The sequence below is a fragment of the Ixodes scapularis genome, unplaced genomic scaffold, assembly GCF_016920785.2.
Source record: "Ixodes scapularis isolate PalLabHiFi unplaced genomic scaffold, ASM1692078v2 ptg001727l_1___fragment_2___debris__unscaffolded, whole genome shotgun sequence".
NCBI lineage: Eukaryota > Metazoa > Arthropoda > Arachnida > Ixodida > Ixodidae > Ixodes > Ixodes scapularis.
The window spans coordinates 5,302-33,289 of record NW_024610189.1 but is presented as its reverse complement, the minus strand read 5'-3'; the positions used below and the strand labels follow the sequence as shown (position 1 = coordinate 33,289).

The 27,988-nt window shown below is 47.0% G+C and overlaps 1 pseudogene; it reads right to left on the bottom strand.

Annotated features, from left to right (window-relative positions):
* Window positions 1-1,643: 1,643 nt before the first annotated feature.
* On the bottom strand, window positions 1,644-25,647 carry LOC120837468 (annotated as a pseudogene).
* Between the last annotated feature and the right edge of the window lie 2,341 nt (window positions 25,648-27,988).

Genomic DNA, 27,988 nt, shown 5'->3' with positions numbered 1-27,988 from the left:
TGCTGTGTCCACGCGCCTTCAGTCACCCCTGAAGAAGAAACCGTGTTGGTTTTGAAACGTCGGGTTGCCTTTCATTTTTTTGGTTGGAGATATATTTTCAGACTTTAACTCTCACCCAACCAGGCAGATAACTGTCGAATATGTTTACTTTCCAACGTTAACACAGTTTTTCCACTCCCGTTTTTTAATGCAATCGCACAATTTGAAAGGTTTGGCAGTGTGGTTTAGTGTGAGTAGTTTTCAAAAACAACTTTCGCCAGAGTCTGTTGACTCTCTTTGCGTGTACGTGAAGGGTGTGGCAAAAAGCACAAAGATACAGCCATAGTCTGCAAATAAGATGTTGTTTATGATATTCCTATGACGTGTAGCTTTTCTTATGTTGGGCAGACTGGCCGTTGTGTTAATGAAAGGCTCCTGGGCAGTAAAGGGCAGTGCTATCAAAGTCGCCCAGCTCCGAAATAGTCGAGCATTTAGACGAGTAACAATTGCGTTCCCGAGTGGAAATAGACAGAGATAGTTTGAAAGAGTTGGATCCGTTAAAGATATACTTCAACAAAATTTGAAATATATCCGTCGTGTTCAAAAATAGGTTGACTATGATCCACAATACCCCTAAATGACAATCCCACGTTCGTATTTTGAGCCTGGTGGCTGTATTTTTTTGTTATAAACGGCCCACTCCAGCAAGCGCTCGGAGAAGGCCCAGCTTGTAGCACGCGACATCCGACGCAATCGTGACGTAGGTCGTCTCGGGACGAGCAAAGCTTCGGCGATGCTGACGTCGAGGGGATGGCCTAGTCGTTCCAGCCACCGAAGCGGCTGCTTTTGTACGAATTTTGAGTGACGGGTTAATCTTTTATAATCTCGTAGGGGGAAAATAGCTACTTCTGGAACACACAAAAGGGATTCCCTCTTCTCTTGTCAGGGCCGGAGGCGAGACACTAGCCGTCACTAGCTGTCAAGGTTAATAGACGGGCATTACAAACGAGGCGTTAACGACATCCACCAGGTGCTCTTTGCTGATCGTTTCATTCGTTTTAAAATTCCTTTTCGTGATTTTTAACAAGATATTGGTGTACCATAAAACACCATAGACCATAAAATAAGAGCCGAAATTTTGTTGTAGTATCCCTTTAAACGTGATATGAAGGAAACAATTAGGGAATTGTGTTAGCATTCCTTCGGTTCTTGATAAACACGTGCGGACGTTTTTGCTCTTGTAGTTCTTAGATTTTGTTCTGTCAATTTTGTGTTGTGGTCTGCTTCGTAGGTTGGAAATAATCGGATATCAGCGATGGGTGGTCCCCCTTCTCCAGATACTAGCATTTGCTATTTTTCCACTTCCGCGTCGGCTGAGGCTTTTTTGATATAAACTAAAGGGAGGGTGTTGTGAATAAAACTTTTAGCTGTGTCCGAGACGGTGTTCTGTGTATCCTTTGTGTTCCCGGAATTATTATGTTGCTTAATATTCACCAGCTTGCCTATGCCCTAACTCTTCTTAGGTTCATTTTTATTGAAAGCTATTTGTTTGCCACAATGATCACAGATCTGGGTTTCACACTGCTTATATGCAAAACCCTGCGAACGGCATTCTGCAGATATCGCAGTGCCATTGATGAGGGTATGATTATGGCTGATATTGGTCATTTGGAGGCTGAGTCAGTCATATTGGCACTCAGGTTGGTCATCTTGATGCTGACATTGGCCATCTTCAGGTCGATTTCCACCATATTTAGACTAATGTAGGCCATTTTTAGGCTGATATGGGCCATCTTCAGGCTGATGTTGGCCATTTTTAGGCTTGTGTGGGCCATCTTTAAATTGATGTCGGCCATCTTTAGGTTGATGTCGGACGTCTCTAGTGGGGTGACCCAGCATGTTGACATGGTGCATGCAAACATGCATGGGTCTTGGGTACAGGTGTTGGACAAGTAGCCAACCCTGCTGCCCTCTGCGTCCCTTCAAAGGCACCCTTGAGACGACAGGAAATCTGACTTAGCTTCAATAAAAATGCAAATCTGTACTGAAAAAAAAAAAAAAAGCCTACAGGAAACTAGCGCAGGGCACGGATCGGATCGAGTGCTGTGTAAATTTTTATTTATTTATTTATTTGGTGATACTGCCAGCATTCTGTAGAACGCCCAGGCAGGAGGTGTACAAAAACAATATTCAAAAACAAGCGGAAGATGTGCAAATAGACAGCCACTACTCAAAGTGCGAGAGTAGTGCTTCACTAAAAGTATCTAATCTCAAATTTACACACTTTCAGGAATCCACTGACACGTGGTTCTAGGAAAAAAGGATGCTTTAAACAAAGTGGTTCGACAGAATGGTTCTTAGTAATATGCAGGGGTGGAACGGCTGCGCCATTTGCGCCATTTTGCGCCAGACGCATTTGTCTGCGCCATCCTGCGCCATTTCACGGAAACTGCGCCACAGCCAATACCTTGCGCCATTATGCACCAAATCGCACAACGTGCGCCAAAAACAAAAAAGTATTTTGTCTTGGTTTCGGTTCCTATCGACTCGATTGGCAACAATTAGCCCGTTTAGCTTGGTCGGCCTTGCAATCCTTTGTTCTGTTTATTCTCCCTGTGTATCCCGAGTCGGAAGCGCGCGAAAAAACTCGGGGATCGGATTCGAATCGCTACACCTGTGACTGGACTGTTATTCTTCAACCATAAGCTGTTAAGCAAGTCGACCGAGGTGAGGTCGAGTCGTTAAGCGTCAGATTGCCTGAGGCTCTGCAGCCCGGGATCTGGACGTCAGCCAATCGAAACCAAACGAGCAAAGTACTCCTTTTAGTACTTCATCGTTAGAAGTTGAAACCGCATTCCCGCAAGATAATTGCGATTTGATAGAACTGAAACGCGGTCCGATCCGAAACCTTGCCTGCCAGCTGCTGTCACGCGAGCGGTAGATCTGCTCGGCGTACTTCAACCTTGCTCCCGCTAATCGCTTTGAATACGATAACTCCGTTAATTGTAGTCTGCTGCTTCGATATTGAGTTGCACAATGGGATAAACTCGAAATTTGTTGCCCTGTTCCTCCGCGCAACTGCACGTCCGTTGCTTACGCACGTCACGTGGTTCGCACATATAATTACTATGTCGAGCACGTGGGGGTTGTGCGATAAGCAATGCTGATTTGCATTTTGAGCAGCTGAAAGCCACTCAGAAAATATCAAGGACACCATCTTCAGAAACATATGGTACTTGCTTTTTGATTCGCATTAAGGCTTACAAAGTTTCAAGTTTTGGCATCTGTTACACTGTTATCCCATTACCTAGGTCCCTAACCACTCATGTTCATCTGTGCTGCTAAGCACGATTGAAATTGCTCCCGTGCTCGTCTAAGACACAAGCTGAAGTGCAGTGAAAACTGATCTGAGCTGCTCCTAGCCTGCTCCAGAATGTAGTTTTAGCTGCTCCCAACCTGCTCCAAAACAGCGGTTTCAGCTGCTCCCGTGGCTGCTCCCAAATACATTTCATGAGTTCCACCCCTGAATATGTCTCAGTAATATGGCAGCTAATAGCTAGTCATGCTAGTTTACAGTGAAAGTTTTATAAATCGAAACAATACAACGTCTGTGCCTCTTCGATATTGAAGGTCTACGTACTAGGCCTGCTGATTTGATTAGATATGTTGCTCGTGGTTTCCTGCTCTTATCAAAACATAAATAACTATTCAATTCCGCAAATTGCGTTTATGATTGATTACAAAACGCATACAAAAATTCAAGAACTTTTTCACAATTCATAGAAACGCAAAGTCTTGCAAAACGTGGACGTCTTTTTTCCGATATTGAGGCTTAAATATAGAATATACAAACAAAACAACACTTTCTCGACTTGCTTTTCGAGTAGACAAATTCGAGTAGACGATTCCCATTCTCTCCCCTCCTCGCTACGTCCCGTCAAGCTGGTGAACCGAAGCGAGGAGGAGAGAAGCGAGGCCGCTTCTCCTCATTCTCAAATCCTCCCGGAGGACAGTTACGTCAAAGAACTTGCTTGATCGCGCCCTTCTTTTCCAAAAGTACGGCCATCCGTTTGAGATATCGATGTACGAGTAATGTTTCGGTGTTCGTAGCGTCCGGTTCAACACTTCTGCAGCCTTACTTTGCGAAATCCAAATTTCGGTTCAGTATCCCTTTAAAGGGCCCATGAAACCATTTTTGGGTTGGGATAAATCATTTTAGATTGGGATTTTACTAATAGCACATCGTTCAGTGGGCCAAAAGAAAAAAGGTAAAAAGTCAAAAGCCTGACATTCAGTGCGAAAATTTGAAAACACAGCGGACTATTTCGTTCCTTCTCCCCTTCGTAACCGCTCTGCCTTTTCACGGGGATACATCCGCGGTCCCAAAAGCGTGTCATCGGGTCCAAACTGACGTCACACAAAACCGGACCTCATTTAGTACCTTCACCCCTAAGCTGACATTGTGGTGGAAGCTACGCGCTTGCCGGACCAATCAGCCACCTCCGTTTCATCACCTGACTTCATTCTCTGCAGCCACATTTGCCACGCTTACGTGGCAAAAGTGTGGTTAGCCCAAGGAGCACGTAGCTTCCACAGCACTGTCAGCTTAGGGGTGAACGGGCTAGGGAAAGGAACTTTTGTCTGAGTTTTGAGCGACGGGCTAATCTTCTAGGGGGAGAATGGATGTGTCCGGATTACACAAACCAGGTTCCGAGCGAGAGGGGCCTCCCTTCTTTTCGTCTTCTTGAACTGTTTGGTGGAATGCGCGATTTATGAGTTGAGGAGGAAAGCGAAACAGGAAAAAGTTGGAAAAGCGTTTCATGACCCCTTTAAGGGCATGGTTTCAATTCGAAAATTGCTCAGCATCATCAAAAAACACTAAATCAACGAATTGCAGAACGATAGAAGGCACGCGAAGCATTTCATGACCTTCTGAAAACCGCACAATTTTGACGGGTTTTTAATAGCATCTTAGATCAACTCGCACCGGAATCGCCCTGAAACCAGCACAGTGCACAGCGCTCCTCGGTCGTGCAGCGCGATGTCGGTGCAACATCGAGGACAAACTGCGCCGCGCCGGTGCACCGCGGCGAGCTTCATCTTGCGTCACTTCGCGTTTTGTTCGTTTTTTCTTGCGTAGGTCAGCGCACGGTGCCCGTCTGCTGTCAATGTCTTCTACTTTTTTACTCGCGGATTTGACCGTCCCACAGAAATAAACATCGTGGACGTGATTGTCGATGGGGTCACGAAGCGGGTGACAATTCCACATGTATATGTTGGCCATCCATTATTGGTTCAAGAAAACGAAACATCAGATAATAGCCGTACCTCGCTGTCATCGAAACACTTCGCGCCGCTTTCCACGAAGTTCGTGCTTTTCGGGCGCTCCTTGCCACCGCAGCAATCGCCAGTAATCGCGGCGATGGTGAGAAGCTCGTCGTGTCGCCGTCAGAAGACCCGAGGAAATCATCTAGTGCAGCTGCGAGGCGTGTTCGTTTTTGCAAGATCGCCATCTCGATAGTCTGCGCGTCTGCTACTCCCGCCATCTTCTCGATTCCCGCTCCTGGCCGCAATGCCTGATAAGACTGCCCTGCCCCCCCCCCCCCCCCCCCCCCCCCCCCCCCCCCCGGCGCACCGCCGATTTTCTTGGTGCGCGTTGGGGCAACGAAAAGCCGCACCGGGAGGGTGCGCTTCGTTGATCGAGGACGTCCGGTGCGCACCGGTGCACTTGATCGAAGATGAAGGGGCGCACCTCAGTGCCCCGGTGCGCACCGGTGCGGATGATCGAGGATGCTATAAGTTTCGGTTTGCAATCGGAGCGCTTTTCGGCACCGACGGCACCGCACCCCGCTGAGAAATAGTGCAACCAGCCTCTGCTGCGTTGTGCGAGGACAGCGCAGCAGATGTTGGTTGCACTATTTCTCCACGGGGCGCGGTGCCGGCGGGGCCAAGATGCGCTCCGATTGTAAACCGAAACTTTAAAACCCGTCGAAATTGTGCGGTTCTTCAGAAAGCCGTAAACTGCTTCGCATGCCTTCTATAGTTTTTGCGATTTGTTGATTTAGTGTTTTTCGATGATGCTGAGCAATTTTCTAATTGAAACCATGCCCTTAAAGGGGTAGGGAAACGAAATTCCAGCGCTCACTTTCTAACTTGAATGTGTTGCATTTTGCACCCTAACCTCGAAAACGCCAGTGTTCCATTGAAAGGCACAAGAAAACTAATTTTTAAGCTAAATAAACGATCTTTCAATGTGCACCTGGTGGATGCACGCGGAGCCGATTTGGGAGGTAATCTAGCAACCTTGAGAAACTTGCTACGTAGTCGTAACGTAGCAGATTCCTTCGATGCAGCGCCGCTCTTTGGAATTTCAACATCTTCCTTCTTAGCTTTCCTCCTAGCTCAACTCACAAATCGCGCATTGTACCAAACGGTCCAAGAAGACGGAAAGGAAGGACTCCCCTCTTTCTCGGACCCTCGTTCGTGCAACCGGACACAGCCATACTTCCCCTAGAAGATAAGCCCGCCGCTCAAAACTCGAACAAAAGTTGCTTTCCCCACACCGTTCAGCCCTAAGCTGACAGTGTTGTGGAAACTACGTGCTCCTTGGGCCAGCCACACGCTCGTCACCCCACGGGTACTTCGAACGGCTCGGTTGTAACGCGTTGACGCTATTGACACCACCACAACGCTGACAACGCCACCAAGGGCAAAGGTCATAACCACGCCAGCCTTGCTACGTCACGAATGCGGGGATTCTTTCTGTTTTTGTTTGCGCCGGATATCCCATGACTCATCGCGCTCTCCGTTCGCTTCTCTTCGAGCGCTTGCTCGAGTGCACCGTTTGGAACGAAAAATATATTAGCAAAGTGTAGCCATTCGCCAATGACATTGCCCATCTCGTCATCAGTGGGACGGCTGAAGTTAACACGCACAACAGCCGGAAATCAATGTGTATAGTTGTCATCGAAACTGCAAGGAGCTTCAAAGATTGCAAAGCTACGAAACACAAATGCTCTTATGCCCTTACCAAAAATGAGAGGATGGATGTTCAGTTTCCTAGGTTTTTTTCTTCCTTTTTCGCCCAGTTCAGTTGTACAAGATGGCAACCTTATCATTTACGAGCTTCTTAAAAAAACTGCCTTTGTTGCTAGGGCTACATTTTCTCCTCCCATTTGGCTCAAGTTCCTCACATAGATATGAAAAAAAAAAATCCACAATGTTATAAACATGTCAAAGCTTCTGTTTTATTAATCTAAAGATGTAAAAATGTGGATTGAATAATTACACGCAGGAGCTATAGAACCATCACAAGCAGCACAGAGTTGGCCAATCATTGGCCAACGGCTGGCATATGTCCTTGGCCAAGTGGCCTGAGACTGGCCGGTGACCGGCCTTTATCTGGCCATCAGCCATCGGCAAGCATTGGCCAGTGAATGGCCACTCCCTGGCCACTGGCCAAAAGACCATCGCCAGACATTGGCCATTGCTTGGCCAAAATCCGTGCTGCTTGGGATAGTATACAACAGTTGAACTTACAAGCATTACAAGAATGGCCTAATTTTTCAAACTGGCCTCCAAGAGGGCAAGCTCCTAATCTGTCCCTAGCGGGTAGACTGACATGTCTTGTGGCCGGACCGGCCGGTTCAGTCATGGCAGCAGGACCATCACCATTCACCTTTATCTCTCTTCTACTCAAGGTCAGGACCTGGCTTGTCAGCTTAATACGTTCGAGTTCCCTGAGAACTGTAAGCAAGACTAATAAAAAAAAGCGCACCAGTTTAGAGCATTGCTGAGAATGAGCTTCAAAAAAATTTCATAGCAATGATGACAACCAATACCGTTTATTAATGGCAACAAAATGGTTCCTCGACACTAGAAACGGACAAAACCAATTTTTTTTTGCTCATGTCATTCAGCCGACTTGCCGACGGAGTGACAAAAGGTGCTCGTCAACCAATCGCAACCGACCTTTCCTAAAGAGCCGATGCGGCATTGGCAGCTCTCTCAGAGAGCAGCTCGCGATTGACTGACGCCTACCTTTTGTTGGCCAGCCGGCACCTCGGCTGAAGTATGTGAGCATACTACGACTGTAGTTTTTTAACTTTTAGCATGCCTAAAGCCCTGAGAATGAGTTATCATCAATAACAGGCGACCGAAGAAACCATCTTTGTGCCTTTATTAAACAAAAATGCCTATAAGAATGTCATCAATATGTAGAATATTTACATTAGCTGTTTTATAGATTTAAAAAAAAAAAAGAAAGAAAAAATGATCTCCGAGATGAGAGAAGGCAGGAACATAAAAAAGCGACATCTGTTTTGAGGCCAAATTTGTGGGTGTCCCGTTTAATACAAATATGTCTCCCTCACCTTCTCCCATCTCTGTGTTTCAGAATCATCAGATTTCACCAAGCCGCCTTTTATGTTCCTGTACAGCAACACAAAAATTCCTTACCATTTTTGCAAGGTTCAGGAGTGCAGTTTGAAGACGTAGTTTCTGTTCTTCTGGTTTTACATAGCACGTTGCTGTTTGAAAAACCATGGCCCACAAGCAAAATTGCAGCTATTCTAAGGATGAGCAGTTACACTAGAAATGCGCTGCACTAATTTGTATAATCTCATCTTTTTTTTTCATCTATGTTCAATCAGATGACTGAGTATATGTAAAAGATTTTTTTTTTACTCAAGCGAAGTAATTATATAAGCAAAAACCCAAATATTTAGAGAGAAGGATACATACAAGGAATAAAACACGGAGAGGACGAACATAGACACACACAGTTCTTTCAGTGTCTGTGTTCGTCCTTCACGTATTTTATTATTTCTGTGTATTCTGTAGTTTTTCAACGCGCTTTGCTACGTGTACTGTATTTAGGAAGGTCTACCTTTGTTTTGCTTCGCTACGTGCACTTTATTTAGAAAGGTCTACCTCTGCTTTTATTAGCCCATGCACTTAGTTTTTATTCATCCCCGCTACTGTAAACAATGCAAACAATACAAACAATGCAGTAAGCAGGCCAGTCAGACTGATGCCTTACTTTTAGCAGTTATATTTCATGTGTAAAATTCAATTATTGTTTTTTGTGTGCCAACATATGTTTCTTCCAGTGATATATTGTCACGAATGACAAGTGATGAGGCGTCAAATAACTGAGTAAACTACACGTTTAATCGGGCGAACTTGTGCCCAAAATAAAGAAGGAAACAAAAGATAACAGTAGAGCGTCGCGGGCGTCGAAGTCGGCGAAAGAGCAGAGTCGAACGCTGGGGCGAAACTGACTCGAGAAGGTTGCGGGTGGCCTCTTATCTAGAGTGAGTCACTATCTCGAAGATTCGGCGGAGAAGGTTCGAGCGTAGCGCGCTCGGGGCGAGAATGAAATCGCACTTTCTAGAACAACAAAATCAGGGATGAACGATAGAAGGTATGTCCGCAGCAAGAATAAACAAGAATCTTCTACAAGTCCGTGACCCCTGCGCGCGGCATTATCCCCCCCTTTAAAAGCGCATCGTCCCGATGCAGCACAAACCGAAAACACAAAATCCACAACAAAAGGACAGTAGAATCGCAAGCCACAGTTCACAGTTTTACGAGAGTCCGCGTTCTATCGGTCGTAATATGGCTTGAGGCGCACGACGTGGACTACTTCGGGTCGCGGTTGACGTCGTCTTGATGGTCGAGTTCCGTCGGGAAGCACCTCGTAGTTTAAGTCCCTGAGACGGCGAAGAACCTTGTATCGTCCAAAGTAGCGCTTGAGAAGCTTCTCGCTGAGACCGAGGCGCCGTATTGGTGTCCACACCCATACCCTGTCTCCGGGCTGGAAGTGGACGTCCCGACGGCGAAGGTTGTAGCGGCCAGTGTCGACACGTTGTTGGGCTTGAATACGAAGTCTGGCGAGCTGACGGACTTCTTCTGCCCGTTGAGAAATCACTTGGGCGTCGTCGCTTCCGTTGACAGCCGGTTCGTGGGGCAACATCGCGCCCAGCATCGTCGTTACTTTGCGACCATGGACCAGTTGAAACGGTGTCACTCCGGTGGTCTCTTGCACGGCCGTGTTGTAGGCAAATGTGACGTACGGCAATACCTCGTCCCATGTCTTGTGCTCCACGTCAACGTACATGGAGATCATGTGGGCGATGGTCTTGTTGAGTTTCTCCGTCAGCCCGTTGGTCTGCGGGTGGTACGCCGTGGTGCGACGATGGCTGGTGTGGCTGAGACGAAGGACTTTTTGAGTCAGTTGGGCCATGAATGATAATCCACGGTCTGAGATCAGGACTTCGGGAGCGCCGTGCCGGAGGACGATGGACTCAATAAAAAACTTGGCGACTTCTACAGCAGTCCCTGAAGGAAGGGCTTTCGTTTCGGCGTACCGTGTGAGATAATCTGTAGCGACGATAATCCATCGGTTTCCTTGCGTCGATGGTGGGAAAGGACCAAGTAGATTCATTCCGATCTGCTGAAACGGTGCGGTCGGGGGAGCAACTGGCTGCAGGAGACCTGCCGGCTTCGTCGGCGGTTTCTTGCGTCGCTGGCACTCGTGGCACGATCGTGTGTAGAAGTGAACGGTCTTCGGCAGCTTGGGCCAGTAATACCTTTCACGAATTCGGCCCAGCGTACGGCTGTAACCAAGGTGTCCGGACGACGGGTCGTCGTGGCAGGCTTGGAAGATCTCCGCTCTAAGGTCGGTAGGGATTACCAGCAGCCATGGCGAGCTGTTGTCTCCGAAGTTCTCCTTGTAAAGCACACCTTGTCGGAGGACGAAGGACGGCAGGGCTCTCGAGAAGACACGGGGGACAGTCCTCCCTCGTCCTTCGAGGTGCTCGATTAGAGCGCGCAACTCAGGATCGTCTCTTTGACGTCGTGCCATGTTGTCGGTATTCACTGCGCCTAGAAAGCACTCGTCGTCATCGTCGTCGCTGCTGCCGGAAGGCGTTTCGACGGAGGCTCCGGACAGGCAGTCGGCGTCGCTGTGCTTGCGGCCTGACTTGTAGACCATAGTCATGTCGAACTCCTGTAGTCGGAGACTCCATCGAGCGAGGCGTCCTGACGGGTTCTTGAGGTTCGCAAGCCAGCAGAGCGAGTGATGGTCGGTGACTACACGGAACGGGCTTTCGTACAAGTACGGACGAAACTTCGTGATTGCCCAGACGACCGCAAGGCATTCTTTCTCAGCCGTGGAGTAATTTTTCTCCGCCTTGGACAGTCTCCGACTCGCGTAGGCGATAACTCGCTCGGTGCCTTCTTGCACTTGAACCAGTACCGCGCCAAGTCCAGCGTTACTTGCGTCCGTGTGAATTTCGGTTTCCGCATCCTGATCGAAATGTCCAAGAACAGGAGGAGTCTGCAGTCGTCGCTTCAGCTCGTCGAATGCCTGCTGCTGCTCTTCGGCCCATTCGAACTTCTCGGCGTCCTTTGTGAGGTTTGTTAGCGGTGCGGAAATCCTTGCGAAATCTCGAACGAAGCGCCGATAGTAGGCACATAGTCCAAGGAACCTTCGCACGGCCTTCTTGTCTCTCGGCGCTGGAAATGCTGCGACGGCGCGAGTCTTCTCTGGGTCGGGGCGAACGCCTTCGTTACTAACCACGTGACCTAGGAACTTCAGTTCGTCATAGGCGAACCGACACTTTGACGGCTTCAGGGTGAGTCCGGCGGTCCGTATGGCTTGGAGAACAGATCGGAGTCGTCGCAAGTGCTCATCAAAGTCGCCGGAAAACACTACGACGTCGTCGAGGTAGACGAGAGAGCTCTGCCACTTTAGTCCTGCCAGTACGGTGTCCATTACACGCTGGAAAGTTGCTGGCGCCGTGTACAGTCCGAAGGGCATCACCTTGAACTCGTACAGTCCATCCGGCGTGACGAAGGCTGTCTTTTCTCGGTCCCGTTCGTCGACCTAGATTTGCCAGTAGCCGCTCTTTAGGTTCATCGACGAAAAGTATCGGGAGTGGCGCAGCCGGTCTAAAGTGTCGTCGATGCGGGGGAGTGGATAGACGTCTTTCTTCGTTACCACGTTCAGCTGTCGGTAGTACACGCAGAACCTAAGCGTTCCGTCCTTCTTCTTAACCAGTACGACTGGAGAGGCCCACGGACTGCTTGATGGCTGGGTTATGTCGTCGTTCAGCATCTCTTGAACTTGCTCCTGGATCACCTCCCTTTCTTTAACGGAGACTCTGTACGGTGATCGATGCACAGGGCGCGCGTCGTCCTCGGTAACGATGCGGTGCTTCGCAACGGCTGTTTGGCGCACCTTCGACGGCGTCGCAAAGCAGTCACGGTATTCGGTGAGGAGGTTAATCAGCTGGCGTCGTTTCGGGTCCGGAAGCTTAGGGTCGATGTCGAGCTGCGCTGGCGACGTACCGTCTTGCTGAGGTGGCGAGGATTCGTCAGTAATGGCTGCGTTTTCGGCGGAGTTTCGGAGTTCCTCGACGTGGCCAACGGCTGCACCTTTTGTGAGGTGTTGCGTTTCATTCCGGAAGTTTGTCACGAGGACCACAGTGCGGCCATCCTGAAGTTCAGCTACTCTTCGTGCGACGCCTATTCCTCTTCCTAGAAGCAAGTGGAGGTTGCCTTCCAGAACAACTTCGCCGCGGGTAGCTGCATCGGTCACGACGGGTACGACAACACTTGATCGCGGCGGCAAGTTCACGTGGTCGGCAGCGACTCGGACGGCGGCTGACGCTGTATGGGGTTTCTCTGAAGGCAGAACAGGCTTGCACAGCGTCAATCTGTTATCACCAAGGTCGATGACGGCGCCGTGTGCACACAGGAAGTCCATGCCGAGAATGACGTCTCTGGAACAGTCTTGTAGAACGACGAACTTCACAGGGCACGTCTCACCATGGATCTCGACGCAAGCAGTGCATCTCCCGACTGGTGTAATGAGGTGTCCTCCGGCGGTTCGTATTTGAGGTCCATCCCACGGCGTCATGACTTTTCGAAGGCGGCTGGAGAGCCTCCCACTCAAAACGGAGTAGTCTGCTCCGGTGTCGACGAGTGCCGTCACGTCGTGGCCGTCGATGATAACGTTGAGGTTATTCGACACTGATACAGAAACGTCGTTTCGGGGCGTTGCGGCGTTTGAGTGGGAGAGCTCCGACGATCTTGGAGGATCTTGGCATCGTTCGTCATCGGCAACGCCACCTCCCGGCATTGCCACGCCTAGTTTTCCCGACGGAAAGCGATGGGTGACAGGCTGTCTCGGCGAGACCGGCGAAAGGGCGATGGCGAGCGTCGAGGAGATGGTGAACGGAATACCCGGCGGGGAGACGACTCAGGAGATGAAGAGCGGCGGAGGTAGTCCTCGATGTCCCGAGGCCGCTCTCCAAGACGTGGTCGAGGGTCGTTGGGCGCAAACCCTCGTAGGCCCAGCTGGCGGTAGGGGCATCGTCGGTAGATGTCCGCTTCACCACAGTGGTAGCACATGGGGCGTCGATCGGCCGTCCTCCAAACGTCGGTCTTCCTCGCACCACGCTGCTCTGGGCGTGGAGCATACTGCGGCGCCGGTGCCTCACGTCTGGGAGCTGGCTGGTAGTGTGCTGTGACGGGAGGTTCTCTCTTGGCAGCGGCGGCGTAGGTCAGGACCGGCCGTTCGGAAGCCACTGCGACGGGGACCTCTGGCAAGAGGGCCCGGTGTACCTCCTCGCGAACAGCCTCGGCGATTGAAACAGCGGCGGGTCGTTCTGGAGAAGGGAGCAACCGCTTCAGTTCTTCTCGAACCACATCCCGAATGACCTCCCGAAGGTTCTCGATGCCAACTTCGCCGAGGTCAGGGAGGAAAGATGGAAGGGATGAGGTGGCAGCTACGCCAGCGACTCTCTGATAATGACTCGCCCTGGCCGACAGCGCTCGTTCAATGTTAGTTGCCTCAGCAACAAATTCATCTACGGTCGTCGGTGGATTGCGAATGAGGCCGCCAAAAATCTCGCTTTTCACGCCTCTCATGAGGACGCGTAGCTTTTTGTCTTCGGCGGCTCCAGGGTCGGCACGGGCGCACAGGCGCAGGACGTCTTCAGTGAAGCTTGTCACGCTCTCGTTCAGACCTTGGCATCTTCTTTGAAGGATGTCCTCGGCTCGTTGACGTCGGTGTTGGTTTGTGAAGGTGCGCTTTAGCTCCTCCACGCATATCTCCCACGTCGTGAGGGAAGCCTCGTGGCTCTCAAACCATTGTCTTGCCGTTCCCTCCAGTGCGAAGTAAACGTTTTGGAGGCGCTGTTCTGCCGTCCACGCGTTGTAGCGAGCCATACGTTCGTAGTGCTGCAGCCAGTCTTCTACGTCCGCGTAGATTTCACCGTGAAATGGCGTCAACACACGGGGAACCACAGGCAGGAAGACGTAGGACGGTGCTGCTTGGGGGTTTTCCGTCGGCTGGGCCGTGAAGTTCATCGTCGGCTTCTGTAGCTTCTTTGTTTTGTCCGGTAGTGGTCCAAACTCAGGTCGTTGTCCTTGCAGACGCTGGCTTGGCCGAGGCCCTGCCTCTTCCACGAGCCGACGACTTGGAGTGGGACTTGCCGAACGGGTCCTCGGAAGGGTACGGTTGAGAAACATAGAGTGTCTATCCCGCACCTCCACCAAATGTCAGGAATGACAAGTGATGAGACGTCAAATAACTGAGTAAACTAAACGTTTAATCGGGCGAACTTGTGCCCAAAATAAAGAAGGAAACAAAAGATAACAATAGAGCGTCGCGGGCGTCGAAGTCGGCGAAAGAGCAGAGTCGAACGCTGGGGCGAAACTGACTCGACAAGGTTGCGGGTGGCCTCTTATCTAGAGTGAGTCACTATCTCGAAGATTCGGCGGACAAGGTTCGAGCGTAGCGCCCTCGGGGCGAGAATGAACACGCACTTTCTAGAACAACAAAATCAGGGATGAACGATAGAAGGTATGTCCGCAGCAAGAATAAACAAGAATCTTCTACAAGGCCGTGACCCTGCGCGCGGCAACATTAATGCGACAGCAATTGTGCAAACAATAGCATCATACTAGCACTGAATCTTTTTTTAATTGCTTGGGCATGTGCCGCAGTAACAGACGGATATCCGCCAAGCCATGTGGCACGCTTGCGCAGCATAATCAGCAGTCCCGCGAAACCATATTCCGCAAGGTAGGAAAATGCTCCTCGCGCCCTTTCTCATTTCACCTTCTCCCAAAAGTCACGTGACGGCAGGGGCTTCTTTTGTGTCGGCTTTTCCTGTAGGGATAATCCTCAAAAAGCGCAAAATGAGCGGCTAGCTACGAGCCCCACAACGACCTTGAGGCTTCCAGGTGTCTTTCCTCGTTGACGCGGGCACGCTCAATCCGCGAGATGGCGAATTCGCGTGGTTCTTTCTGCGCGCTCTCGAGCGCTCTTTCCAGAGCGCGCGAGATCGGGTGGTTGAAAGAGAGTGCTGCGGCCTGATCGGGTGGTTCATTCCGAGGACGCCTCTCCCTCTCAGAGCGCTCTTTGGCACTCCGTGTGTAGCCGTCGGAGTGCGGAGTGGCGCAGGCGTCACGTGGTACTTGGACGGGGATCACGTGGTTTTGTTGACGATGGCCGGCAGTGGTCTGTGGTTCGGTGGTGGTGTGCGGGGCACGGCATGACGGCGGTTGAAATGTGGTTCTACGAAGTGCTTGTGAATTCGACGGTGCGAGGATTACGACGGACGGGACGACATTCCTTTGCGACCGTAACAGAAAAAGTCTACGTGTGAAGTATTCCCAGTGCTTTCACGAGATCGTTCATCTCACGGCGGTGAATCCGCTAAGCCTAACCGACGAAGAAACAGCTCGCAGGGCTCGCCGCTGTTTTACCGGGTTTTGTGGTCGCTTCAAGACATTTTCAGGTTTGGTAAAAGTGCGTTCAAAGGTTTGTGTTCTAAAATAAAGGGAGAGCCGAATATAATGCACTGTGATTTTGGCCACATGGCGATGCTTGCACGATATTTCACCGTGACAAAAATGCGGTTTATTAACCATTTTATATTTGCCTGTTCTGTCGCACGCATGACCGCTATCGCTGCGCGTTCACGGACGAAACCGCGATGAGTTGACAACTCTTTCCAAGCGTTGGCTTTCGTTCCGTTCTGCGAAAATCAATTCGCATACTGCCGTTTTCTTCTTTTTTTTTTTTTTTTTTACATGTTGATGCGTAAACCAATTTACGTCCCAACACTTATTTCATCACGTTGCGAGCGTAAAATTTGCTCAGTCGTCCACCGTACGCTGTAAGATCGTGTTGTTTTTAACGCATTACCAATGTCAAGAAATATGAATTCCGTGACTGGTCTGAGAATCTCGGAGCGCTCTGAAGCCAGCAGTTGTGATCGGCTGAAAAGGATCCCGAGTAGCTCTGGCGGAGAGGAGGGGGCGCTCTGCTGAATCGAGGTCAGAGGAGAGAGGCGACCACGCGAATTCGCCATCAGAGCGACAGAACGCTTTTTTTCCATGAGCTGCAAACCCGAGGCCTCTCGGTCGGTGGAGATCGAGGGGCCGTGGTGTGCTGGGGCCGTTTTAGCAGCCGCGCGATGAAAAGTTTTTTTTTTATTATATAGGTGACACAGATTAATTCCTGCAGTTAGTTGGCCAAAGTCCGAAAATCATTGCACCGCCCCTTTCACACACTGTTAGGAGCCAGGATTTTGTTTCGGGGGGAAGGGGGGGGGGGGGGGGGGGGGGAGGGGCCGGGCCCTATGGGCCCTCCCCCTGGCTACGTGCCTGACCTGTGTATTCCAGTTTGAGTGTACCAAAATGTTTCCACTGCGATATTGAAGGCGTTTTAGAAAAGTTGTGTCTAACTCTTCGATTATTTCTTTCTAACAACATATTCAGTGTGAGTTTTGTATGACAAAAAAGTAGTATGTAACCTCATACAAATTATTTGCACGAGGAGGTGTTTCTAAATGGGTGTTTGATTGGCAAGATTTATGATGATTATGGGGATTTAACCTGAAGACAACAAGAGAGGGGCATGAAATTTCCTGACTGTTTATTGTTCTGGCTCCAAAAGCGCAGGATTCCCGTTAACCTCCCCCCCCCCCCCCCCCCAATACAATAGGCTATATGGCTCTGCAAACCGCAATGCGGGTAGCTTGCATTAATTTTCAAAAAGTGAACCCCGCGCAGATCACTGCTTGCATGATGGCCCATTCTTCCGCAGGAAGGCTTCCAACCCGAACAATAAATCTGGCGAGGTAGAGTGTCGGAGACAGTGCTACTACGACAGCATCCAGATGGGTACGCGCATCTCTCGATGGAGTTGAGGTAGTAGATCTTGGCCCTCTTGCGAGGGCAATCTCAAAAAAAAAAAAAAAAAAACATGAGGAAAACACTCAAGATTTGTTATTGTAACAATCATAACGGGTATTCTTGAAAACTGTTTTTCTGGCAGGCGTGAATGAGTTACGGATCGCGTGAAGCTGAAACTCTGTGAGAATGAGGCGCTAGGAAAAAAGAATGCGGAAGTTTGAAAACATTATGCTAATTAGGTCCGACGGCAAAAAAAAAAAAAAAAAAAATCTTTTATGAGCCGGCGTTAGCCTAAGCCTAATTTTGTGAAAACAAGAATTAACATTGCTCACGCACGTGGAATTTATTGGGCAGGAGATCGGACTATAGGGGGCGCTATATCGATCTAGAGGACTAAAAAGTGCCAGTCCGAATTGTACGTGTCTCTTCTTCGTCCGTGTTTTTTTTTCCCGCTTTTTAGTCCTCTATATTACAATGAACGAAATAGCGCAATTCAAAGTTTTAATTTACTATATCGAGTTTGTTGTGCCCACAGCGCGGTGTTTACATTTTTTTTTTTTTTTTAAATATATTTGTTTAAAAAAAACCGTGAAAGCTACACTAATGCGGTTTGTGCAGGTGGGTTATACGGTCAGGCGGACATTATGTGAGTGGCTAATCTTTTTGATAAGTTGGCTAATTAATTAAAATTCGTTCATTAACTTTATAATTAGTGGAAATAGACATATGGTTCCAATCAGAAACTTGTAGAGCATCATCGAAAACCACTAAATCAACTATTTTTGGAAGGATATAACGCCGGGGCAGCATTTTACAGCGTTCTGTAAAAACGCTCCATTTGGACGCGTTTCTAGATTTCGGTTTCTTATCGGAGCGCATCACCGCGCCCGCGGTCCTGCTCCCCAGTGGCTGAGACGCGCAACACTCGTGCGCCGTACTTCCCTCCATTCTACTAGGGAGGCGAGGAGGTGGCTTCGCGCCGCGACTACCGGGGAGCAGGATCGTGGGCGCGTAGATGCGCTCCGATAAGAAACCGAAATCTAGAAACGCGTCCAAATGGAGAGTCTCTACAGAACGCCATAAAACGCTGCCCCTGCGTTATATCCTGCTAAAAATAGTTGATTTAGGGGATTTCGATGGTGCTCAGCAAGTTTCTAATTGAAACCATATGTTTATTTTCAGTAATTAAAAATATAATTAACGAATTTGAATTAATTAGGCGACTTATCGCAAAGATTAGCCACCCACATACTGTCCGCCTGGCTGTATAACCCACCTGCACAAACCGCATTAGTGTAGCTTTCACGGTGTTTTTTTAAACAAATGTGTAAGAATAAAAAAAAAAAAAACACCCTGTATATAAACTTTGCTTAATTTAACTAAATATTGTAATCAGCAAAACACAAACCTAACATACATGTAACGATACGTTCCATTTTTTTAAACTGTAACGGGAACGAATTCCTTTTTCACAGATGTAACTTGTAATTGGAATGTGTTCCAAAAATCAGAAGGAACGAGGAACGAGCTTTCGTTCATTTTTTTTTTCAGGAGCGTGTACAAAACTGCAATGAAGTCGGTTGCCGCTATATGTTCTGATCGGTATACAGGTGGTGGTCTGGGCCAGTCGGTGAGCATTAAACATGGTAAAGATCAGCAAGAAAATGCAGGAAACACGAGCAAAATACATAGGACTGACGCTGAAATTTTAGCTCAATATTTTATCCACAGGAGAAGAACAAACGACTAGAACAGAGTGGTAATGATTAAACATGGTCAATTGTTAAAATAAGGAAAAAAGGTAGGAAAAAATAGAAAAGCCAATACAGATGCTAAATTCACAACTTAAGAATTCATTCACAAGAAAAGCGCAGAGAACAAGAACAAAGTAGTTTTTTTAGTTGCACAAGTTATCGCATAACTTAAAACAAGTAGCCTGACGATATGGATTTGCAGTTGCTTTTGCAGTACCTAAAAATGGCCCAAGTTTGATCCAAGCTGCCCTTAAATTTGGGTATACTTCCCCTACAAAAATGTAAAAAGAAAACTCCATTTGTGCCCTGTACCTCGTGCGTAGTGTACAGCATCCTCTTAACATATGGAAGAATTAATTCAGTACAAACTGTGCGGTGTATCAGTGACAGGTCACTAGAGCATAACCAGTCTCTTTTAGATCAACGGTGGACGGTCATCTACACATGCACTTTCAAGCTTGTTCTTACAGTCCAACTCTGGCTAGAACCACTATCATGGGTCGATATAAGAAAAAAAAATCTTCAGCGAAATTTACGAGAACTTTATCGCACAAGGTTTGGGGGAGCGCTGTGTGAGCACACCTTTAGTAGCATTATCTGAAAAAGAAGCATCGTTTTTAAACGCTTCGATGATCTAAAGTCAACTCCTTGCCCCATGACTGCTTGCGCCATGAGCACGTGCCTGTTTGATATATGTCATCTTCTGTGGTTCTATCTTCTGGATGAAATATTGAGCTCAGAGTTCAGCGTCTCTCTGTCTCTTGTATTTTTCCTACATTTTTCGTTGATTTTAACCATGTTCTGATCACCTTTTTCTAGAACTGCTTACTCGCAGGTTTGAGTATTCATCGGTTTTTATTATCTTTTTAAGTTTTAGCATGCATGTAAATCCCAATGTCTAAAATAAACTTCCAATGATGTTTCAGACAACTGGATTTTTGATCTATGGTTCACAGTCCTTTGGGCATCCAAAGAACTGAAAATGTTGAAGGGGCTCTGAAGGGCTGAAGGGTCTGATGAACTGAGGAGTCTGATGGGTCAAGGGGTTTGATTAGTTACACAGTGGTCGGCAACCAGCGGCCCGCGGGCCGGATCCAATATCATGCAGCCCCTAGCCCCCCAGCGCCCCAGCGCCCCCCCCCTCCCCCCCCCCCAAAACGTGGTCAGCTAGAAAAGAAGAAAAAAAAAGAAGTGAAAGCCGCTTACAACTCCCTGTAACGCCGAATTAGAGCGCAGCTCTTGAGGAGGAGGAGGGAAGGGCACTGGGGGGGGGTTCAACTAACCAGGGGGGTCACGTGACCTTGGGGGGTCACGTGACCCCCAAATGCCGATGATGTCATCACTGACGTCACTGATGACGTCATCAGTGACGATGACGATGCGGGTACCGATGACGTCATTAGTGACGTCACTGATGGCTTCACCAGTGATGATGACGATGACGATGTGGATGCCGGTGACGACATCAGTGACGTCACTGATGACGTCATCAGTGATGATTACGATGACGATGCGGATGTCGGTAACGTCATCAGTGATGATGACGATGACGATGCGGATGCCGGCGACGTCTTCAGTGATGATGACGATGACGATGCGGATGCTGGTGACGTCATCAGTGACGATGACGATGACGATGTGGATGCCGGTGACGACATCAGTGACGTCACTGATGACGTCATCAGTGATGATGACGATGACGATGCGGATGTCGGTAACGTCATCAGTGATGATGACGATGACGATGCGGATGCCGGTGACGTCATCAGGGATGATGACGATGTGGATGCCGGTGACGTCATCAGTGATGATGACGATGACGATGTGGATGCCGGTGACGTCATCAGTGATGATGACGTCATCAGTGATGATGACGATGACGATGTAGATGCCTGTGACGTCATCAGTGACGATGACGTCATTTGGGGTCACGCGACATCGGTGGGGGTCACGTGACCTCAGGGGAGTCACGTGACTTCGGGGGGTCACGTGACCTCGGGGGGTCACGTGCCCCCCCCACGAGGTCACGTGACCCCGGTGGGGGGCTCGCGCGGTGCATGATGGGACATTTCCCATGATGCACCGCGCGGTTACGCCGACGCCGACGCCGACGCCGACGCCGACGGCGACGGCGACGCCGACGCCGACGGCGACGGCGACGCCGACGCCGACGGCGACGGCGACGCCAACGGCGACGCCGACGGCGACGCCGACGCCGCTCAAGCCGGAAACGGGCCCCTAAGAGCTGCGCTCTAAAAGATAAAGTTGTCTAATTCACTGCCCGTTGCCTGCCTTCACGAATCACTGACGAGAACGTCCAGAATGTTTTGCGACTCGCAGTTAGTAGCTTGAATGTGGATGTCCGTAGTGCAGCGATCGCAGTTCAACACCAGGAGCCTCACTGAAAGGAGTTTCTAGGTTTTCGTGGAAATGTCGTATATCTCATGTCGTGTGTCGTGCAGTAAAGAAACGGTTCATTTTCGATTTATCTACGTCAATGTGAGTTCGTGCAAGTGTTTTTTTTTCTTAATTTTAACCCCCCCCCCCCCCCTCCCCCGCTGCCTGCCGTCCGGCCCGTTCCACCTTAGCTTCACGGCGACTCGGCCCGCTGCGCCGAAAGGTTGCCGACCACTGGATTAGAGGGTATCATTACATATCAGGGCTGAGGTAACTTTTAATATAGGGCTTTCCCGGCTTTTTTAAACAAATCTGGAAATAAAAACTCTCTGCATATTACACCTCATAGCAATTAGCACCATCATTAAAAAAAAATAGAGCAAATCGTTCACTGCGAAGTTTATAAATATTCACTGGGCACAAATTAAAAGTTCAAAAGATTTATTGCCCGAATATGTTATTAAGGTCATGTTTTTTCATCATTTGTAAGTCATTTTTATTCCTTAGCCCAACATATTCGCATGAGTCGAACAATAGTTCTTCATATATTTGAATCCCAACATGGCAAAAAATCTCAAGCTTTACAAGTTTTATTAGATGAAATTTGACGAAACTACGCGGGTGTCAAAGGAATGTTATACTTGTTTTGCTTCCAATCATATTCTTGGCCTCTCTCATTTTTTTAAGTGAGGATAACACAGCGTCTTTGAATTCTCCTTTCACAATCAAATATTGAAGCTTTTTTTGTAAAACGCCTTTTAAAGCAGATGGTGACTTCGCCTTCAGACAATATGGAGCTGGAGGCGGATTGACCGGATTCCCGTTGGAATTCATCATTTCGTACTGCTGCTGAAGCAAAAAAAAGTGAAGATATGTACCATTTTGACCTGCAAGGAATAAAATTGTAACAAATGTATATTTTGATGAGCGGCTCTCGTTTACATACTCAGATTTAGTGAGTGTGCAAATTTGACCAAGAAAAAATATCCACTCCTTGATCCAATCTTAACAAATGTATAAATTCTAGTTTTCATATAGCGGCAGCCGAACAGCAGTACAGACTGTCCCAAGATAACTTCGATTAAAGCCTTATGTTATAGACGCCTGAATGACGGTCTCTTAAATATTTGCATGCCTTAAGTGGCGTGCTTTTGATTAGGCAAAAAAAAAGTACACTAAAATTATCTTGTTTTTTGGTCATCAAATGCTTTCATGACAACAAAAAAGGAAACTGTAAATTACGGATTCAGCTCCTTATGAATAGCTGTTCTTTATTGCGTAATGTTGAAGAAGGGTTGGATTGGTTCTACAAAAATGCTTTTGGGTATTATTGTTTATTATCGCACAGTTAATAATATTTTATGATAAGAGTTCTTCTGTTCTTCAGTCACGCTGGTATTTTTTGAGGATTAAAAATATAACGAGGAATAAATTATTGTAGAGCCCATCCACTTCACGTGACGATGGAGGACCAGCGAAGCTGTTATCTTTACGACAGCTTTGCGGCAACTATACGACACCTATACGATTTACATATGATTGCAATGAAGACACGCACACGACTTCGTTGTTTAATTGTATTTATTTAATTCTTAGTGACTAAAGTGATCATTGCCTTATGGTCGCTATGGTAAACTACCATTGGTTGTATTTTGACTTCGGATACGTTCTTGCAAAGAATGAGGTCTATATACGTTCTGTTGTTGGCGGTTGGTATATGTATAGGTTTTGGTATACGATTATTTTAGGTTTTACAGTGACTTGGGCCCAAGCCTCTATCCGCATCGCGGAAGCTAAAGAAAAAGATTGGCGCGTTCTGCCCTCAGCCTCGTTACTGCGCACTTTCAGCTGAGATAAGTCGCTAACCGTAGATGACAATGAGGGATTAGGACCTCACTATCTAAGAATGCCAAGGAGGGCTGACTCCATGCGGGTTGCCCCCCCCCGGATACGTTCTTGCAAAGAATGAGGTCTATATACGTTCTGTTGTTGGCGGTTGGTATATGTATAGGTTTTGGTATACGATTATTTTAGGTTTTACAGTGACTTGGGCCCAAGCCTCTGTCCGCATCGCGGAAGCTAAAGAAAAGGTTAGATTGGCGCGTTCTGCCCTCAGCCTCGTTACTGCGCACTCTCAGCTGAGATAAGTCGCTAACCGTAGATGACAATGAGGGATTAGGACCTCACTATCTAAGAATGCCAAGGAGGGCTGACTCCATGCGGGTTGCCCCCCCCCCCCCCCCCCTTTTTTTTTATACTCGCCACGACCAATCGAAACGAAGGAGCGCCGTTTAAACTGGAGTTTTGTGTTAACATCCATGGACATATTTTTTTCCAAATTTAGCACGTAACAGCTTCTGTAAAAAGGACTTAAAAAACCGGCATGTAGCCAGGCGCGTGCGTACGAGAAAAACTGTTTTACACGCAGATTCTGCAAGTGATCAGCCCTGTGGCAGTGGCGCCATCCACTTTGTTTACCCTTAAAAAAATGTCATTCCTGGACTTATATGAAACAATCCGGATATGAATATATAAAAAATGGGGCAGATATGGCCAGATACGCATATAAGGTGCATATATGGCTCCTATATGTGTGTCCGGAAATAGCTGCCAATTCCTTATGTGCACGAACCTGGTTTATTTCATATAATCCCATATTTAAGCTTTGCAGTTAAGTATGTATCAGCACTATATATACTAATCTTATATAGAATGCTACCCGCAGTTTTCTAGCTGTCTAAAAAACTACATGCTGAAAACTGAGAAAACTCTAACACATTACTCGTGGCTAACGTGTCACACGTAAGCATGCAGACACAAACACCACTGTTCAATAGAAGAAATATAAGACCACTGCTACCAGGACTTGATGAAAGAATGAACACAAAAAACAAAATGTAAAAAAATAAACAGAAAAAAAACGCGAAGAGGCTACGCGTCTCTACGGCACAGGCCTAAACATAGGCGAGAAAGCACACTGCTCGCTCCTGCAACGTTTGTCTCGCTCTCGCTTTATGAAACAAATCAAATATTAAACTGGATCCAAGATTACCTGTCTCAACGGCGACAATATGTACATTTGAACACCGCACGCTCTTCCTTTGTTCATGTCTCTTCGGGTGTCCCACAGGGATCAGTGCCATACATGGGTAAATTACTTTCAAAATGTAATTTAATTACAATTACAATTACGTAGCTCCCAAAGTAGTTTAACTACAATTACAATTACTACTACGCGAAAGTAGTTCATAGCAATTACAAATTACTTTTCAAAAGTAATGCAATTACTTTACAATTACTTATTTCTGAAAGTTACCCCCCCCCCCCCACCTTGGGCCATATAACTGTAAACGAGTTATATGGCCGTATTGTATAAATGGTGTATAAATGTCACACATTGTACTTTCCTTTTATGAAATTTGTTAAATGGATTATAGAACTTAATAGTTTGGAGTAATGAACTCTTGCGTTCTTATATTCTCAAAAAATTAAAATAAATGGCGACAAAATTCACAGGTGCGAGGTGAATCTCCTTAGAGCTTATGCAAATGGTATCCAAGTCAAACCAAGAAAAAATAAACTTAAAAATAATACAAGGAAACAAATATGCGACAGTACTGGTACCATAAAACTCACGTAAAAATGACTAACAAGAGAAACTTGTAGACGACGTCAAACATTTCAAGAATACGACAACTTACGAAAACATTTCAGCCACGATGATTCGCTGCCTTTTCCTGTCTGTGGACTTGTAAGAGGGTAACCGTAGCACGCGAACTGTGGTCGCTTCCACAAAACTAGTGTCACACTAGCAGCAACTCTATTTCCAGGGATTCTGGGTTAATTCAGTGCACGGTAACACCCAAAAAGCTCCTGATATAGATAATAAATTTAGGATCGTCATGTAGCTAATCATTAGGATAGCAATGATATTATCGATGTTATGCGTCTCATAAAGAAGACCGATTTGAATTTAGCATGGCAAGAACAACCTCGAAAAATTCATGATACGCTGTAAACGACTTTATTTTCGATTTCGCGAATCGCCTACAATTCGCGAAAAATAAGTCCCGCGAGTAATTCCGGTAAAATGTAAACACATTGGAATCTATATTGCGACCCCACCGCGTCGCGAAAATTAGAATCCGCGAATTATCCCAAAACTGCGGCCTCTTGGACGCCTCGATTTCATGATTTACTTGAGCGTGTTTCAGCTGGAAGATATAGACGAGCCATTATTATTTTTTTGTATAACTGTAAGTATTTTTGAAAGTGACAAAAAAGTTGCCTACCTGCACATGTTTTCGCAAATTGGAGGTCGCGTTTTGGTTTGTTGAATTTGTTTTCAGAGACGGTGCGGAGAGTTTGCACCTCACGATTATATTTTTTACATTGCTGCTAATCTGTTTAAAGAATTTTTCGGAACAAGGCCCCGGCAGCCTTTCCTTTTCCATTGTAGATAAGACTGTTGCAGGTTCTCAATGCAAAACAGCACTGCGCGCCTCGGGACGGTTCCACAGGCCAGGACGAGAGGAGAACGCGTGGAGGGTCACGATAGAGGTGTAAAAACAAAGTGCAAGCCAAGCCCTCTATAAAAAAAAGAAAAAAAAAAGAAGCCTTCACCGAACAACAAATGTAAAAACAAGCAGTGAGAGAGTGCAGGCGAGCTGGTAATCAATCGTCATCTTGTAAACCCTGAGATGGGGAACGATAAAAAAAACCCTACAGTCTAAAGCCGTGGTTTGTAAGTTTTGAAATCTCGTCCAATCGGGCTGACAAACGGTTGAAAGGGTTAGGTAGAGTGAACTCTAAATAATGAAGATTTATACAAAAAGGTAGACGAGGATTGGGAGGAGGAAGAGCAGTGTAGCAACAACAGTTGGAAGTAAGGCAGGGTGAGTCGTGTTAATGAGACCTGCTGCTTCTTTGCTTCTTCGCCTCGATGTTAGAGTAGCACGACTTACTGTTAGTGGTACCAACATACGAGATAGAGGAGAAGGACGTGAAAAAACTCATAAAGAAAATAGAATAATTTCATGAACAAAAAAAGTCCCCAAACTTGACTGAAATATGTAAGCGAATATGCTAGCGGCGAAGACGTGTAAGGAGAACCTCGAACCTCCCCGCCTCGACCGGATGATGTGATCGGAGCCAACCAGCTCGACTTCGACCCCCGATGCCCCGTGTGGGAATGAGAAAAAAGAAAGGCCCCTAGAAACAGGAGCAACAGGAAGCGAACGAGACGAAGAGTCAGGTTCAACTACGACAGAAACGAAAACGGACGCGAATGTAGCCCTCATTTATCAAATCATTTCTCAAATTCTTCATTAAACCGTTTTACAGTCTACAAAATCCTTCATCCCGTTCTATCTCAGCCTCTCTTTCCCATCCCTCTTTTTTCTTTTTTGAGCAGGTTGGGAGACACTCTCTCCCCTGTCGCTTTGGCTGTGCTGTCGTCTCCTTGGCCAGGGGGGAAAAGCGCCACCGCCACAAAATCTTGCAAAAGTAATTGTAATTGTGCCTGAAATTTAGCAATTAATGACGCTAGAAAGTAATTAAATTACAATTACAATTCCTTTTAGCCAAAAGTAATTATTACAATTACAAATTACCAGGAAAAGTAATTAAATTACAGTAATTCAATTACTGTAATTGAATTACTACCCAAGTATGATCAGTGCTAGGGCCATTATTGTTTTTAATATTCATTAATGATATTCAGACCGGAGTCCCTGCCAAGTTGCGACTGAAATGATCGCCAGGGCGATAAATAAACTTGGATTTTTGCGCAGGAATTTTAAACATGGGTCAAGTGATACTAAGTTCTTGTTATATAAAACGTTTATTAGGCCAATTCTAGAGTACGCTAGCAGTGTCTGGGACCCGCACACGACTTGTAACATAGTTAATTTAGAAAGGGTTCAGAGACTTGCAGTGCGATTTGTTTTTAGTATGTATTCTTCTTATGTGTCCCCCACAAACTTGCGTGCTAGAGCAGGACTCCAAACGTTACAAAAAAGAAGGAAACAAAATCGTCTGAAATTGCTTTATTTAATTGTTAGCAATGAGCTGGGAATACACAAGAACCAGTACATTGAATTTTGTTTGCCCTAGAGTATCCAGATATTCCCATCAGAAGACACTTAAACCATATAATTATAAAAATGATTCATTTAAATATTCCTTCTTTCCTAGAACAGTAATTGACTGGAACAACCTGCCACCCGATGTCGTTAATGCGGCCACCTATTCTGATTTTTGCAACGTTTTGTGTAAATGAGTGCACCATGAAATATTTGTATCTATGTGTTTTCCACTCCTGCTACGACCTCGAAAGAGGTTAGCAGTATGAATAAACAAACAAACAAACAAAATCGGTGGATGTAAAGCGAGCGCTAGCGGGGATACGAACCTTGAGCCTCATTTGCCTACCCGTCAGAAATATGCACTTGTGATAATATTGCGAATGCCGAAGATGTCTTGTAAACACTTCGCAGCAGAGAAGCCTTTCACGCATGCAGACATAGTGTAGAAAAGCAAAGCGGCAAGAGTCCAGAGGAAAATGTTTATTTGCAACGACCATTGCAACCAGAATGCAAAACTAACGAATCAATACAATTTTCATAAGTTGCTTCGATACG